Genomic DNA, 15,893 nt, shown 5'->3' with positions numbered 1-15,893 from the left:
ATCAGAGTAAATTATCCCACCTCTCAACCTTGGTGAAAACTTAGCTGCAAAGTCAGTGATTCACAACAAGGTGGTAGAAACAGCTTGATGTGAATCTTTAATTGATTTTAACCTAACAAACACGCTAATACATATTCTGGCTTGATAATACCTCCCCACACATACATTGGTTTGGGCCCAGCCTTTTATAAATCCTGAGGAGGAGGGAAGACTGGGGTGAAATGACAAACGCAAATTACCATTATAGTGATGAATGTATCACTTCCATATTATGGCCAGGCCTCCTGTATGCCACATGTTGTTTTCTGTAGTTTCTCTATATTTCGGCTATTTTTCTTGAACACACACATGTATGTTTTTTTGCTTTCTTTCCATTTCTTTGCTTCCCATTAACACTCTTTCTCCTCTTTTCATTTGGCATTAGGGTAGATCTTGACGTTGTGTGATACTGTAAAACAGATGATAGTGAGTCAGCAGCCCGTTTTACAACTCTCCTCTGATTTTTATTTACATTGCAGTCAATGGATGGGGAAAAAAATTGGGCTTGGTCTAAATTGGGGAGCCAATTCGATATTGCCCATTTTACACTATCACCCACAGTTAAAATAACCCCCAAAGTAGTGCGCACACTGCAACAAATTGGCTGCTGAAGTACTCTCCCAGAATATGCCGCCTCATGTATTTTCTATGGAAGCCTTGAAGAATCTTAATAGCCATTTTCATAGTTAGCTGATGACACGCAAACCATCTAGAGTCATGCATTTTAGGGAATTATTTCCTGCAGAACTAAACTCCCTTTGCTTCACCTTAACAACGTGCCCCCTCCCAACCTCAACAACAACAACTTGCATTTATATTGCACCTTTAACGTAGTAAAACATTCCAGGGCGCTTCACACGAGTTATCAAACAAAATTGGACACTGATCCACATAAGGAGACATTAGGACAGGCGACTAAAAACTTGGCCAAAGAGGTAGGTTATAAGGAGCGTCTTAAAAGAGAGAGAGGTGGGGAGAGAGGCTTAGGGAGGGAATTCCAGAGCTTAGGGCTTAGGTGGCTGAAGGAGCACAGTGAGGGCTGGAGGAAGTTACAGAGAGAGGGAGGGGCGAGGCAACCAGGGGATTTGAAAACAAAGCTAAGAATTTTTAAATTGAGGTGTTGCCAGACCGGGAGCCAATGTAGGTCAGCAAGCACAGGGGTGATGGGTGAACGGGACTTGGTGCGATTTAGGATAACCTCAGGAAGAGAAACCCATCAGTGTGATTTTATTTTCCAGTCCGTTTTCTACACCAGTCATGGTCTCTCTGAGTGAGATTGCCCATTGGTGTTGGAATTCTGGGCAGCTTCATGCTATGGGACAGTATTCACTGAAAACTGGGTTGAGGCTGCCCGAATTCATTTCACATAGAATGCTGACAGTCAGCAGAGGGACGACTTTCATTCCATTAGCTTTGCCTTCATAACAATGGCTTCATTTCAAAAATAAGTCATTGGAAGTGAAGCAACTTGGGATATCCTGAGGATGTGAAAAGGCTCCAAATAAATGCAAGTTATTTTTCTTTATTATCCTAAGGTGGATTAAAAAATGGTATTCATGTAATTTTTAAAAAATGAATACCAATTGGCTGCATAGAATCCCCCCCCCGCCATCACCACCAGAAATATCACTCAGTAAAACAAAAATCAAATTTGACCAGACTAGTAATTTATTTTCCATCTTATCAAGCATTAATTATTAAAGGGTCAGGTCTGGCATAAAACCTTGCACTTTGTAGATTTTGCAGCTGACATTGCAAGTCCTAGGATCAGTAATGAAGTTATTTCTGAGATACTTGATAACAAGAATAGCTTATGTTCCGTGTTATAAATCTCATCATTCATCAAGAAACTACTCGTGAAATAACGCTGGACGGCCAGCTGGTGGCGCCGTCCAAGGAGTATAAATACTCGGGCGTCGGCTCCAGCTTGCCAGGGACATTTTGTAAGACAAGAAACTAGTGAAGTACAACAAGACCTCCATGTTCTGAAAAAAGTTGATTAAAGCCTTGCTTTATGTAACATTTGCATACTGAATTATCATTGGCCCGCAGGCATCTGTAAGGAATACCTATTCTATTCACATGTGATCACATGCTGAGTTGTCATTGGCCTGCAGGCATCTGTAAGGACTGCTATTGTTTAGAAGACCCAGGGGGTCCTAACTCCATCTTGTCCACATGGTGCTGTATTGATTGAGAAAGCTTACAGACCTGATGCTTCATTAAAAGAGTTTAAACTGTAATACTCCGTTGTCCTGCAATGTATTATTTTTATACAAAGTGTGCAAAACAAGACATGGAGTCAGAACAGGGATTTGAAATGGACATCGTTGGAGCTCCCTTACCTCGAATGAATTGGGAATCTTTGAACTTACCTAGAGAATGGAGCAAGTTCAAGCAACACGTGGAGTTGATGTCTTTGGGTCCATTGCAAAGCAAAGGGGAGGAAGAAAGATGCAGCTACCTACTCCTGTGGATCGAAGAAAAAGGGAGAGACATTTTTAACACATGGTCTCTCACCGCGGATGAAGCAAAGGTACTGAAAAGTTATTTTGACCGTTTTGAATCATATGTGATGCCCAAGACAAATACGATATTCGCTAGGTACAAGTTTCAGGAGAAAGTACAAGGAGCTAGTGAGTCATTTGAACAGTTCGTGACTGAGTTAAAACTGCTGGTAAAAGACTGTGTATATGCAGATGAAGATGAGATGGTCAGAGACCGCATCGTGTTTGGAATACATTCAGCTAAAGTGAGAGAGAAACTTTTGAATGTTGGGACCGGGCTAACGCTGGACAAAGCTATGGACATAGCTAGATCACACGAGATAGCCCAAGCACAGTTGAAAACCATAACCGGCAGCACGAGCAGCTCGAGTGAACAGACAGTGCACGCAGTTAATAGACACACACCAAAGAACACTGCCCAGAGAGCGTGTTTCAGAACAGAAAGAACAGCGAGAGTTCTAAAAATGGGCGACACAGACATAAAACGCTTCAAAAACTGTGGATATTGTGGAAACAACTGGCATGGAGAAAAGGAGTACTGCCCTGCCAAAGGAAGGCAATGTACTAAATGTGGTAAACGGAACCACTTTGCTAAAGTTTGCAAGACTGTTTTCGGAAAAGCAGTACACACAGTGAGTGACCGCCAAATGCCAGGTAGAGAGCCAAATGCAGAGGAACTGTTTATTGATTCTGTGTCACAGAAAAAACAGATTTCAGGGACTGAGCAAGCCTATGCCGATATTGAGATAGGAAAACAGGGCAAAGAGCTTAAGTTTAAACTAGATACTGGATCTCAGGTTAATGTAATTCCTCTGAGTGAGTATCACAGCTTGATGGATGAGTGTGAGCTACAGCCCACCTCACGCAGACTGACCGGCTGTGGGGGTGAGCAGCTCAATGTAAAAGGCACATGCGTGATGAAATGCAAGTACAAAGAAAGCAACATGATATTGAACTTTTACATTGTTGACACTTGAGCACCTCCAGTGCTACGTCTAAAGGCATGTTTAGACATGGACCTCGTCAAGCTAGTGCTATCATTGACGGCACCAGTTGAGAAGCAGACAGTCATGGAGGAGTTGCTGATGTTTTCAAAGGAATCAGACTATTCCCAGGTGAATGCACTATTCACCTTGACCCAGCAGCAACCCCTGTGGTTTGCCCACCGAGAAGGATACCCCTTGCTCTACGTAGTCACCTGAAGGAGGAGCTGCAGAGCATGGAGAATACAGAAATCATCGTCCAGGAAACAGAACCGACAGAGTGAGTCAACGCGTTAGTAGTGGTTGAGAAACCACGTACAGGCAAGCTCAAAGTCTGTCTCAACTCCAGAGATTTGAACAAGGCTATCAAACACTCTCACTACCCTCTACCAACGCTAGATGACATCACACCCAAGCTAGTGGGAGCATGTTACTTCAGTGTAATGGATGCACGATCAGGATACTGGACTATCAAGCTCACGGAAGAGTCATCTAAGCTAACAACGTTCAACACACCATTTGGACGCTACCGATTTCTGCGTTTACTATTTATTCTTATCTCCGCTCAGGATGAATTCCAGCAGAAGATCGACGAAACCTATGAAGGCCTCGACGGAGTAGTCGCAATCGTAGGTGACATCCTCATCTGTGGCAGGAATAGAGAGGAACATGACAGGGACCTCCGTGCGATGCTACAAAGATCACGGGAGAAAGGTATCCAGTTCAACCCCGAGAAAAGCATAATCGGATCCACTGAGATCAGTTATTTCAGGCATCGCCTCTCAACTGATGGCATTAAGCCGGAGCCAGAGAAAATCTCCGCCATCAAGAAGATGGAGCCGCCGAAGAACCGCGCAGAGCTAGAGACAGTACTAGGCATGGTTAACTACTTAGCCAAGTTTGCCCCCAGCCTGTCCGAAATCAACGCACCCATGCGTCAGTTGCTCAAACAATCCAATGAGTTCCTATGGGACAAACAACATGACACAGCATTTCAGAAAATGAAAGACCTAATCACCAGAGAACCAGGACCAGTTCTTGCCTACTTCGACCCCAACAAAGAGCTCAGACTACAAGTGGACGCGTCAAAGTACAGACTAGGTGCAGTATCACTGCAAGAAGGAAAGCCCATCGGCTACGCTTCCAGATCTCTCACAGACAGTGAAATCAACTATGCTCAAATCGAGAAAGAGCTATATGCAATTCTGTTTGGATGTAAGCATTTCCACCAGTATGTCTATGGCCAACAAGTCATTGTGGAATCCGACCACAAGCCCCTCGAGTCAATCATGAGGAAACCACTAGCCGCAGCCCCACCAAGGCTACAGAGAATGATCCTTCAGCTACAGAAGTATGACTTCACAATCATTCACCGTCCAGGCAAAGACATTCCTGTCACAGACACGCTCTCCAGAAAGTCTCTTAGCTACCAGGACAGCAGCCTCAGTGAAGGCATGGATGTGCAGGTGCACATGGTGTACAACAGCTTACCTGTGAGTGACTCAAAACTGAAGGAGATCCGAGCAGAAACAGAGAAAGATGCACAACTCACACTGCTGAGCAAAGTCATACATGAAGGATGGCCTGAGGAAAGGAGGAAATGCCCTCAGAGCATATCTGAATTCTGGAACCACAGAGACGAACTGTCACAAATCAACGGACTCGTCTTCAAAGGGGAGAAAATCATCATTCCTACCAGTCTCAGAGAAGAGATGTTGACAAAAATTCATGCTGGACATATGGGCATGGAAAAATGCAAACAAAGAGCACGTGACATTATGTTTTGGCCCGGAATGTGCAAACACATTGAGGACATTGTCGGATAATGTTCCATTTGTCTAGAACGTCGCCCATCAAATGTCAAAGAGCCCATGATACCTCACCGTATCCCAGACAGGCCCTGGCAGGTCGTCAGCTGCAAGCAAGTGCATGCAAAACGTGTACAGAGACAGCAACACCAAAAGAGATACTATGACAGGTCAGCTAGACTACTGCCACCGCTGCACAATAGAGTTATCCTTGACTTGTGAACTGTCCTAAAAAAAAACTGTACATCGTTATTGAAACGTTGAGATGTTTTCAGTTCTAGTTAAATGTTGAGTTTACTTATATGTTGATGCTACTGAGAACATTATGTAGAAGAAAGGTTCAAAAGTAATGCATAACATTTTTCTTTTAAAAGAAAGGGGATGTAACATTTGCATACTGAATTATCATAGGCCCGCAGGCATCTGTAAGGAATACCTATTATATTCACATGTGATCACATGCTGAGTTGTCATTGGCCTGCAGGCATCTGTAAGGACTGCTATTGTTTAGAAGACCCAGGGGGTCCTAACTCCATCTTGTCCACACGGTGCTGTATTGATTGAGAAAGCTTACAGACCTGATGCTTCATTAAAAGAGTTTAAACTGTAATACTCCGTTGTCCTACAATTTATTATTTTTATACAAAGTGTGCAAAACAAGACACTTTATACTCAAACCAAGTGTGTAGTGAGTTTTATTACATCAATTTAATCAACTTGATATCGACTCCACGCTTTGGGTGATTTCGGGAACAGCCAGCTACGACTCGAACCATAGAAGCGGACTCAGACAAGTAATCGATCCATCATGGAGAAACTACTCAGACCCGCCCGTCTCGACTTGGACCCGAATTCACTTACAGCTGCTAAGGTATGGAAACACTGGTATCGTACTTTCAGAAACTTCCTCAGGGTGTGTGGTGAGAATGTTCCTGATAAATTAGAGATACTTGCTAATATCCCCTCATGTGTTTGATTATATCGAAGGCTGTGTAGACTATGACGCCGCTGTCCAAATACTACAGCAGCTATATGTCAAGTCCCCAAATGAAATTTTTGCTCGGCATCTACTGGCCACAACTCGACAACAACCCGGGGAATCACTTGACGAATTCCTTCAGAAACTTCACAGGCTCAGCAAGGATTGTAATCTTAAAGCTGTTACAGCTGAGCAGTACCAGGAGGAGTTAATTCATGATTCTTTTATTAATGGGATTGTGTTTCCCTTCATACGTCAGCGTCTGTTGGAGAATAAAACCCTCAAGTTACAGGCTGCCTATGACCAGGCATGTTCTCTGGACTTAGCAAAGAGGAATGCAGACACCTATCTTTCACCACGTGCACGGGCTGCTGCTATCACTTTTAGTGACTCTTTCGATAGGCCTCGGGCGGAAGCCCTCACGGATGACAACTCCAACCCGGCTGATGACAACCCTACCCTAGAAACCTACACTGATGACGACCCCGCCCTAGCGGCATCTTGGCAATCTGGAAGGAAGTGTTTCTTTGGAGCTGTGTTCCATTATAGGAAATTTTGTCCTGCTCGTAACGCGACCTGCAATCATTGCAGCAAGAAAGGTCACTTTTCTAAGGTATGCCAGTCAAGTGCCGCTGTTAGTAAGAAAGGCCATTTTTCTAAGGTATACCGGTCGAGAGCTCCTGTTAGTTTTGCAGCTACTATCTATAAAACTGCTCCTCCCCCAAGAGCCACTACTAAGGTTACAGCTGCAATCTATAAAACTGCTCCTCCCCCAAGAACCACTACTAAGGTTACAGCTGTCAAGGGTAAAACTGCCACTCCTCCCATCACAGCTGTTTTTCCCCAAAGTCTGTCCCATGCAGCCACAAAGGTTTCGGTAAATGGACATATTTTGAGTGCACTAATCAACTCATGCAGCTCTGACAGCTTCATTAGTGAGCGGGCTGTCAGTAAGTTAAAACTGCATATTTACCCCTCGGACAGGGAAATTGCAATGACTCTGACGACACTGACAACCAATTCATCTGGCTTTTGTCTTGTCGACCTTATTCTCAATGGCCGCACTTATTTCTCCACGCGGCTCGGGGTGCTCAAGAACCTATGCAGTGATGTGCTCCTGGGACAGGATTTCCAGAAACAACACAAAAGACTCACTTTCGAGTTTGGAGGGTCAAAGCCGGAGCTTACTATTTCCAAAGTACCGTTTTGTGCGCTTTCGGCGGCTTCGCTCGACGAGCCCTCCTTGTTTGCCAATCTATCCCCCCGATGTAAGCCCATAGTCACTAAATCACGACGTTTCAGCCAAGATGATCAATCCTTTATCGAGACAGGAATCTCTCGCCTTCTAGCTGACGGTATCATTGAGCCATGTTCATCTTCCTGGCGGGCTCAAGTCGTCGTCGTTAAAAATCCTCTGAAGCAACACAAGAAACATCTTTGCATCGATTACTCGCAAACTATTAACCAGTATACCGACCTGGATGCCTACCCACTACCACGCATCGATGACGTGGTCAATAACCTTGCCAACTACAAGGTATTTTCAACTTTTGATTTCAAGAGCGCATATCAAGTGCCGTTCAAGGACTTTGACCTTTTGAGGCCAATGGTCGGCTTTACCAGTTTTGTCGCCTTCCATTTGGGGTCACCAATGGGGTGGCCGTCTTTCAACGGGCAATGGATAGCCTAGTCAAACAGGAGAACTTAATGGACACTTTTCCATATCTGGATAATATCACCATTGCTGGTCATGACCAGAAGGAGCATGATGCCAACCTCCAGAAATTTTTTGACGTTCTCCGTCGTCGCAACTTAACCTTAAATTAGTCCAAATCTGTGAAATCAGTACCATCAGTCAACATCCTTGGCTACTGGGTGGACAACGGTGTCATCAAACTGGATCCGGAGCGACTTCGTCCGCTTCAGGAGCTCCCTCCCCCTACAAATCTCGGCTCTCTTCGTCGGGCACTCGGCATGTTCGCCTATTATGCGAAATGGATGCCCCACTTCTCCGACAAGATCCAGCCCCTGCTTCACGCAGTCATTTCCATTAGAGGCAACGGCTATTTCAGCTTTCAACCTCCTCAAGCGACAACGGGAAAAAGCCACGCTTCATTCCATTGTTGAAAATCTTCCTTTCGTGGTCGAGTGTGATGCATCGGATGTGGCGATCTCGGCTACCTTGAATCAAGGTGGTCGACCCATTGCATTTCTGTCCAGAACTTTGCAGGGTAGCGAGCTCCACTATCCTCCTGTCGAGAAGGAGGCTACGGCCATCATCGAAGCGGTACGTAAATGGAATCATTTTCTCGCTCATCGCCATTTCACGCTTATAACCGATCAGCGCTCCGTGGCCTTTATGCTGGATAACCGGAAACGCACTAAGATCAAGAATAACAAAATACAACTCTGGAGGATGGAATTGGCCGCCTTTGGATACACCATACATTATCAACCCGGCAAAGAGAATGTGGCCCCCGATACCCTCACGCAGGCATTCTGCTCTTCTATGTCAACTTCGACTCTGGCGGATCTTCATACTGACTTATGCCATCCTGGCGTTACCCGTATGTTGCACTTTGTGCGATCTAAAAATCTCCCATTTTCTATGGAAGATGTGAAAAGAACATGCTCCTCCTGTAGAATTTGTGCGGAATTAAAACCGCAATTCTTCCGTCCATTGGATGGCTCGTTCATACACGCTTTGCAGCCTATGCAGCGACTCAGCATTGACTTTAAAGGGCCATTGCCCTCTTCAACACGAAACACCTACTTACTGACTATGGTGGACGAATATTCACGCTTTCCCTTTGCTTTCCCCTGTCCCAATATACTTACTTTCACAGTGATCAAATGCCTTGATCAAGTCTTTTCCCTTTGCGGTACGGCCAATTTCATCCACTCTGATTGGGGTCCCTCCTTCATGTCAAGCGAACTCAAAAGTTATCTCTCCCAACGGGGAATCGCCACAAGTAAAACGACACCGTACCATCCCATCGGTAATGGACAGGTTGAGAGATACAACACTATCATTTGGAATGCTGTTCTTCTTGCGCTGAGGTCATGCAACCTACCAGACCAGCAGTGGGAAACTATGCTCCCTGACGTGTTGCATTCCATCAGGTCTCTCCTTTCTACGTCTACCAATGTCACACCTCACGAGCGATTCTTCAGCTTCCAGCGTCGCTCCACTCATGGGACGTCTCTACCATTATGGTTGGCAGCTCCCAGCCCCGTGCTGCTCCGAAGATTCGTCCAATCATCTAAAACAGATCCTCTCGTCGACGAGGTAGAACTCACGGACGTCAACTACGCGTACGTGCGGTACCCTGATGGCCGGGAGTTAACCATTTCGCTCCGGGACCTGGCTCCCTGTCCGGCCGGTTCCACAGACCCAACCAATAGAAGAACCCACTGGGATGATGCCGACACTCTGCGCTCCCCCGAAGATGACGCCCTACCTGGGGCATCGAGAGATCTGCCAGCTGCCGCACCAGATCCACTCGGGGAGCCAAGCGCTCCCCGTGGGATGGCCACCCGAGGCCAGGACGCCGGTCAATCCCCGGCTATCCAACAGGATGAAGCCAGTTCTGCGCCTGTGGGGACCCGCACCCGGAGTCATGATCTCCCCAGCCTCCCTCGGGTCGATCAGAGCAACAAGGGCCCTGTCGATCCACCGGTACGGATGATGTGGCCCAGGGACCAAGACACGGTCCGGGGAGACGTGCCTTCTAGCCATAAACAAAAATCTAAAAGACTGCGGCTATTCGTAGTCCGCCTGATCCGCTAAGAGGAAGTGGTCGGACTTCCAAATCTTTTAGGCAGGAAGAATGTTATAAATCTCATCATTCATCAAGAAACTACTCGTGAAATAATGCTGGACGGCCAGCTGGTGGTGCCGTCCAAGGAGTATAAATACTCGGGCGTGGGCCCAGCTTGCCAGGGACATTTTGTAAGACAAGGATCTAGTGAAGTACAACTAGACCTCCATGTTCTGAAACAAGTTGATTAAAGCCTTGCTTTATACTCAAACCAAGTGCGTAGTGAGTTTTATTACGTTATTCCGAAAGTTGGTTGAGTCACTACGTTGGAAGCTGTGCAGTATTTCTACTCTAAGTTACATTACAAAGTTATAACAAGGTATTTACAGCACAGAAACAGGCTATTCGGCCGAACCGGTCCATGCCGGTGTTTATGCTCCACACAAGTCTCCTCCCGTCCCTCTTCATCTCACCCTGTCAACATATCCTTCTACTCTTTTCTCCCTCATTTGTTTATCGAGCTTCCCCTTAAATGCATCTAAGCTATTTGCCACAACTACTCCCTGTGGTAGCAAGTTCCACATTCTGACCAGCTCTGGGTAAAGAGGTTTCTCTTGACTTCCCGATTGGATTTGTTGGTGACTATCTTATATTGATGGCCCCTAGTTCTGGTCTCACCTTCAAGTGGAAACATCTTCTCTACATTTGCCCTATAAACCCTTTCATAATCTTGAAGACCTCTAACAGGTCACCCCTCAGTCTTCTCTTTTCTGGAGAAAAGAGCCCCAGCCTGTTTAATCTTTCCTGATGGGTCTAACCTCTGGGCTCTGGTATCATTCTTCAAGTGTTCACCAAAAGCCTAGAGTTATTTTTCTCCATAGTTCACAAAATAACGTCACCAGAATTTTGTTGTCTGCCAAAAAACACATTCAATCACTTTGGTACATTCCAGGCACGGGCAGGTTTGATTAGCAAATGGTTAAGGTCAGCACAATGCATTCATTTAGTAGATCAATCACTTTGTGTCTCCTGACTACTGTTCTTTACGTAGTACTGCAATTAATTTAATGGATGTCCAATGCGGTGGAAGCTATCTATCATTCTAAATTGGTCGTTAAATAGATTTAGGATTGTAGTTCTGACATGTGATGGAAACTCATTTAAGCTGCAATATAACGTGATCACATCTACATTTCAAAAAATGTTTTTTTTAGATTTTATCTTAAAATTCGCATGCATGATAAGACACTAGATTTGATAAAACAGATTTTTTTTTAAAACAAAAAAAAGCTACAGATAGACATGACCCTAAAGTGACACTTCACGCATAATCTTCATTCTATATTTTGCTAATACATCAGAGTTTGTTTGGCTGCCTGAGCCAGAAAATATGGCCCCAATATTAACAGGGGTGGGTTTGGTTAGCCAGGTGGGGGGAGGGGTGGGCAGAGTTTCGGTCAGGAAATCCGGAAGTCCCGGTTTGTTGAGCTTTAACTCCACAACGTGTGACTTTTTTTTTAACAGGATCCCCGCCCGGAAGTCAGCCTGATTGACAGGCTTGGCTTCCAGTCGGGCGGGGAGCACTTCGGAGCAGGCTGCAACCTTCACGTAAGAAGCCTGCATCTGCTAGTGGGAGTGTGGGGGGGCGGGGGGTTGCTCTGATCCTCGAACCTGGGAGGGGCGTCCGATCCCCGATCTGGGGGGGGGTGGCGCAAGTCTTTGGATGGGGAGTTCTTTGGTTGGGGGTTTCTGATGGGGAGAGAGTCCGATCCCCTGGAAGGAGGTAAACTTGAGGTGGGAGGACTCCTGCTCCTCCTGGCCCACAAGCAGTGCTGTAAAGGCACTTGCCTTCTCCCCGAAGCTGTCCTCGTCTCCCTTCGGCTGCCAGGTTTCCTAATGTCTGGGAAACCCGACCGACCAGGGTTAAACCTATAAAGCAGGTTTAATGTGAGGCTCACAGCCTCATTATAATATTTAAATACCCAACCCGCTTCCTGGGAGCGGGTTGGCTGCCTGCCCCCCTGTTCTGCCTCCGTTAAACCTGGAAGTGGGCGGGTTGAGGTCGAGTGTGAGATTTAAAACATTTTAACATCTCACCCAGCCCACCCATTTTTGGGAGCTTAAAATTACCCCCACGTCGGTCATTCCTGCCTAATTTATTGATTGACTAATTACAGCATTATTCCAGAGTGATTGCAGTTATATTAAATGTTTACTGAGCCATTTCTGCATTCTCAAAATAGTCCATCGCTGGTTCATATAGCTTATCAAACATAGTCTCAGGATAAGGGGTTGGCCATTTAAGACTGAGACAAGGAGGAATTTCTTTACTCAGAGGGTTGTGAATCTTTGGAATTCTCTGCCCCAGAGGGCAGTGGAAACATAGAAACATAGAAGATAGGAGCAGGAGTAGGCCATTCGGCCCCTCGAGCCTGCTCCGCCATTCAATAAGATCATGGCTGATCATCCAAATTCAGTACCCTGTCCCTGCCTTCTCTCCATATCCCTTGATCCCTTTAGCCTTAAGAAATCTATCCAACTCCTTCTTGAATATATTTAATGAATTGGCCTCTACTGCCTTCTGTGGTAGAGAATTCCACAGGTTCACCACTCTCTGGGTGAAGAAATTCCTCCTCATTTCAGTCCTAAATGGCTTACCCCTTATCCTTAGACTGTGACCCCTGGTTCTGGACACCCCGACCATCGGGAACATCCTTCCAGCATCTAGTCTGTCTAGTCCTGTCAGAATTTTATAAGCTTCGATGAGATCCCCTCTCATTCTTCTAAACTCCAGCGAGTATAAGCCCAATCGACCCAATCTCTCCTCATACGTCATTCCTGCCATCCCAGGTATCAGCTTGGTGAATCTTCGCTGCACTCCTTCCATGGAGTTGAGGTCGATGATCAGCCATGATCTTATTGAATGGCGGAGCAGGCTCGAGGGGCCGTATGGCCTACTCTTGCTCCTAATTCTTATGTTCTTATGAACATAATCATTATGATGCAAAACTGATGAAATTCTAAATTGCCACTCTCCACCAGATTAGTTTGAAACTGGAGAAATTGACTGGAGCCATTCTAGAGTGATAATTTTCTAGCCATCGCTAAGAGAATATTGTCACCTTTTTCGGTGGTGGATCGACAGCATCTTTACAAGGCAGAACACTAGTGTTCTTGAAAAAACATCTGTTTGACGGTGTTTAGAATTTTTTTCACCTTATCACATAACTGGAAGATATGACAGGACCCGAAGGGTCTACTTAATAGAACTTATTGGTAGTATAATGTTATATTATATTTTCAGTTGAATCTCTCTTACTCAAATGCGAACCAGTACTGAGTAAACTGGATTCCAAGCCTCCCACAAATCCCTTCCAATGATTACAGTACCTCCGTGTGCCAAAGCCAAATTTTGCATCCAAAATTGGGCAAAGAATAAATGTCATGAAGCTTTTCTTCATAAATGTTTGTACCTTCAAAGAGAAATTCTTTATACATGCATGTGATATATGTAATTTGACAGAATGTCTGACAATATGGAAGAAAGAAAGACTTGCATTTATATAGCACCTTTCACAACCTTTTTTTTTATTCGTTCATGGGATGTGGGCATCGCTGGCAATTGCCCTTGAGAAGGTGGCGGTGAGCCGCCTTCTTGAACCGCTGCAGTCCGTGTGGTGAAGGTACTCCCACAGTGCTGTTAGGGAGGGAGTTCCAGGATTTTGACCCAGCGACGATGAAGGATCGGCGATATATTTCCACGTCAGGATGGTGTGTGACTTGGAGGGGAACTTGGAGGTGGTGGTGTTCCTGTGCGCCTGCTGCCCTTGTCCTTCTAGGTGGTAGAGGTCGCGGGTTTGGGAGGTGCTGCCGAAGAAGCCTTGGCCTCAGAATGTCCCAAAGCACTTTACAGCCAATGAAGTACTTTTTGAAGTGTAGTCACTGTTGTAACACAGGAAACACGACAGCCAATTTTGTGCAGGCATTCTCACAGCAGCTACGCAACGATGCACATCGCAGCGCAACACCATTGCATCACAGTGCACAAGTACACTAGGCACACCTAGCCAAGCTGACTCACCATAGTCAATCTGATGATGACACTAGTCTATTGCCACACTCCATGCATGTAACCAGTCACAGCTCCTTTACGGCCTCCGATGGCCAATCTATCAGGATTAAGGCCTATGCCTCAAATTATATTGTCGCTTCTGTTTTGGAGGGGGGTTGGGGGGTATGGCGGCCCATCAAGGTGAAGCCTTGGGAAAACCTCCCCATTGCAGTTCCAGAGTCAGCACCAAGATGAATAAAAATCAAATGCTGTGGGGTTAACCCTGCACTGCACACTTTCTGTCCTGTTCTGCTATCCTCTGTACCCTTATTAATACTTATTAATGCAGGTGGCTTGGCTTGTACCAAATAATTGTTTTAATTTGTTGAAAAATGTATTACAGTGTGAAACCTAAATTTACATTGACATTGTTTGTGTCTCATTAAGTCAACAGTATCATGAGTAAGAGATGGATAGAATTTTGGACTCGAGGGAATATAGGGATATGGGGATCGGTGAGAAAGTGGAGTTGAGGTCGAAGATCAGCCATGATCTTATTGAATGGCGGAGCAGGCTCGAGGGGCCGTATGGCCGACTCCTGCTCCTAATTCTTATGTTCTTATGTTATATAATCACATTTTAAAATATCACATATTGATTTAAGTGCTCTGCATCAGGGATTGCATTGTCATGACGAGTAATGAAGCCCTATTGTATTACTTGCTACAGATTCATGTAAAATAGAATATATTTGCTACAAAATATAACAGGTATTAGACCTTACTACAAATGTGGTTTAAATATCTGGGGATAGAGTTTCTGCTTTGGGCGCAATCGGCGATCCAGGCGGAAATTGCGCCTGTTTTGAGAAGTGTATTTTTATCTCGAGTTTCTGCTCAAGCTTATTTGCGTATCGCCGAACGCAAAATCTGCCATGAACCAGTGCAATTGGGCAGCGTTTTAAGACGTAAGTAAAAAAAAAAAATGTTGCTTTCAAAATTTCCCTTAATATATTTAAGAGCGGTAACTTGGTGCAGTTTGATTAAGACTGAAAATGGGTTTATCACGAAAAAATTATGATTTTTAATCACAATGTCAATCCACCACCTGTGAGTAACCTGATTTTAAATGACTGAAAATGACAAAAAATATATACAGCACCATTTGCTCGTTATATTGGGGTATAGTAGTCAGTTTCTTAGTAAATGAAAAAAAAAGTTACATTCAAAAGCTTTTAAAATGTACCTATTCGTGTCCTTGCTCCCAAAAGATCCAGCTTAATTGTTAGAGCCCCGCAAACGAGTGCAAACTCCCAATGGCGATTAATTCATCTTGGGGGCGCGGCCAGTTTTGTGGGCGGGGCCTGCTTCTAGCGCAGTGTTTTTTAGCCTAACGCAATAGATCGCGAAAACCCGATTTGCGCTGAACATAATTTGCGCTTAAAATTCCACGATTGTTTGCGCTGGTTACGCCGATTTCGGGTGAATTGCGCTGAATAAACCAGCGCAACCGAATGGAAACTGCAGGCCGACAGGTTTAACAACTCCCAAAAATATTTGGGAAAAAAATCTTTGACATATTCTAATGAGACCTTCCTTGTAATAGGAACATAGGAATTGCTAAATGAAAAAAGGCCAAGGTCCATCCAGTTCACCTGCTACCATCCTGGTAGTTGCATGATACAATGATAATGGAGTTACTGACCAATAATAATTGGCTTATAGGCGTTTTAGTCAATGTGCAGCACTTCATTGCAGCTTTCGTA

At 45.0% G+C, this 15,893-nt stretch overlaps 1 protein-coding gene across 4 annotated transcripts in view; it reads left to right on the top strand.

Annotated features, from left to right (window-relative positions):
- The window catches only part of LOC147125308 (protein ATP1B4-like), a 116,478-nt gene that overhangs the window by 42,206 nt on the left and 58,379 nt on the right, over positions 1-15,893 (top strand). The gene's annotated exons all lie outside the window — the stretch shown is intronic.

The sequence above is a fragment of the Somniosus microcephalus genome, chromosome 1, assembly GCF_052327205.1.
Source record: "Somniosus microcephalus isolate GS21.2 chromosome 1, FLI_Smic_1.0, whole genome shotgun sequence".
In the NCBI taxonomy this organism is placed as follows: domain Eukaryota; kingdom Metazoa; phylum Chordata; class Chondrichthyes; order Squaliformes; family Somniosidae; genus Somniosus; species Somniosus microcephalus.
This window is presented reverse-complemented; position numbering and strand designations above follow the sequence as displayed.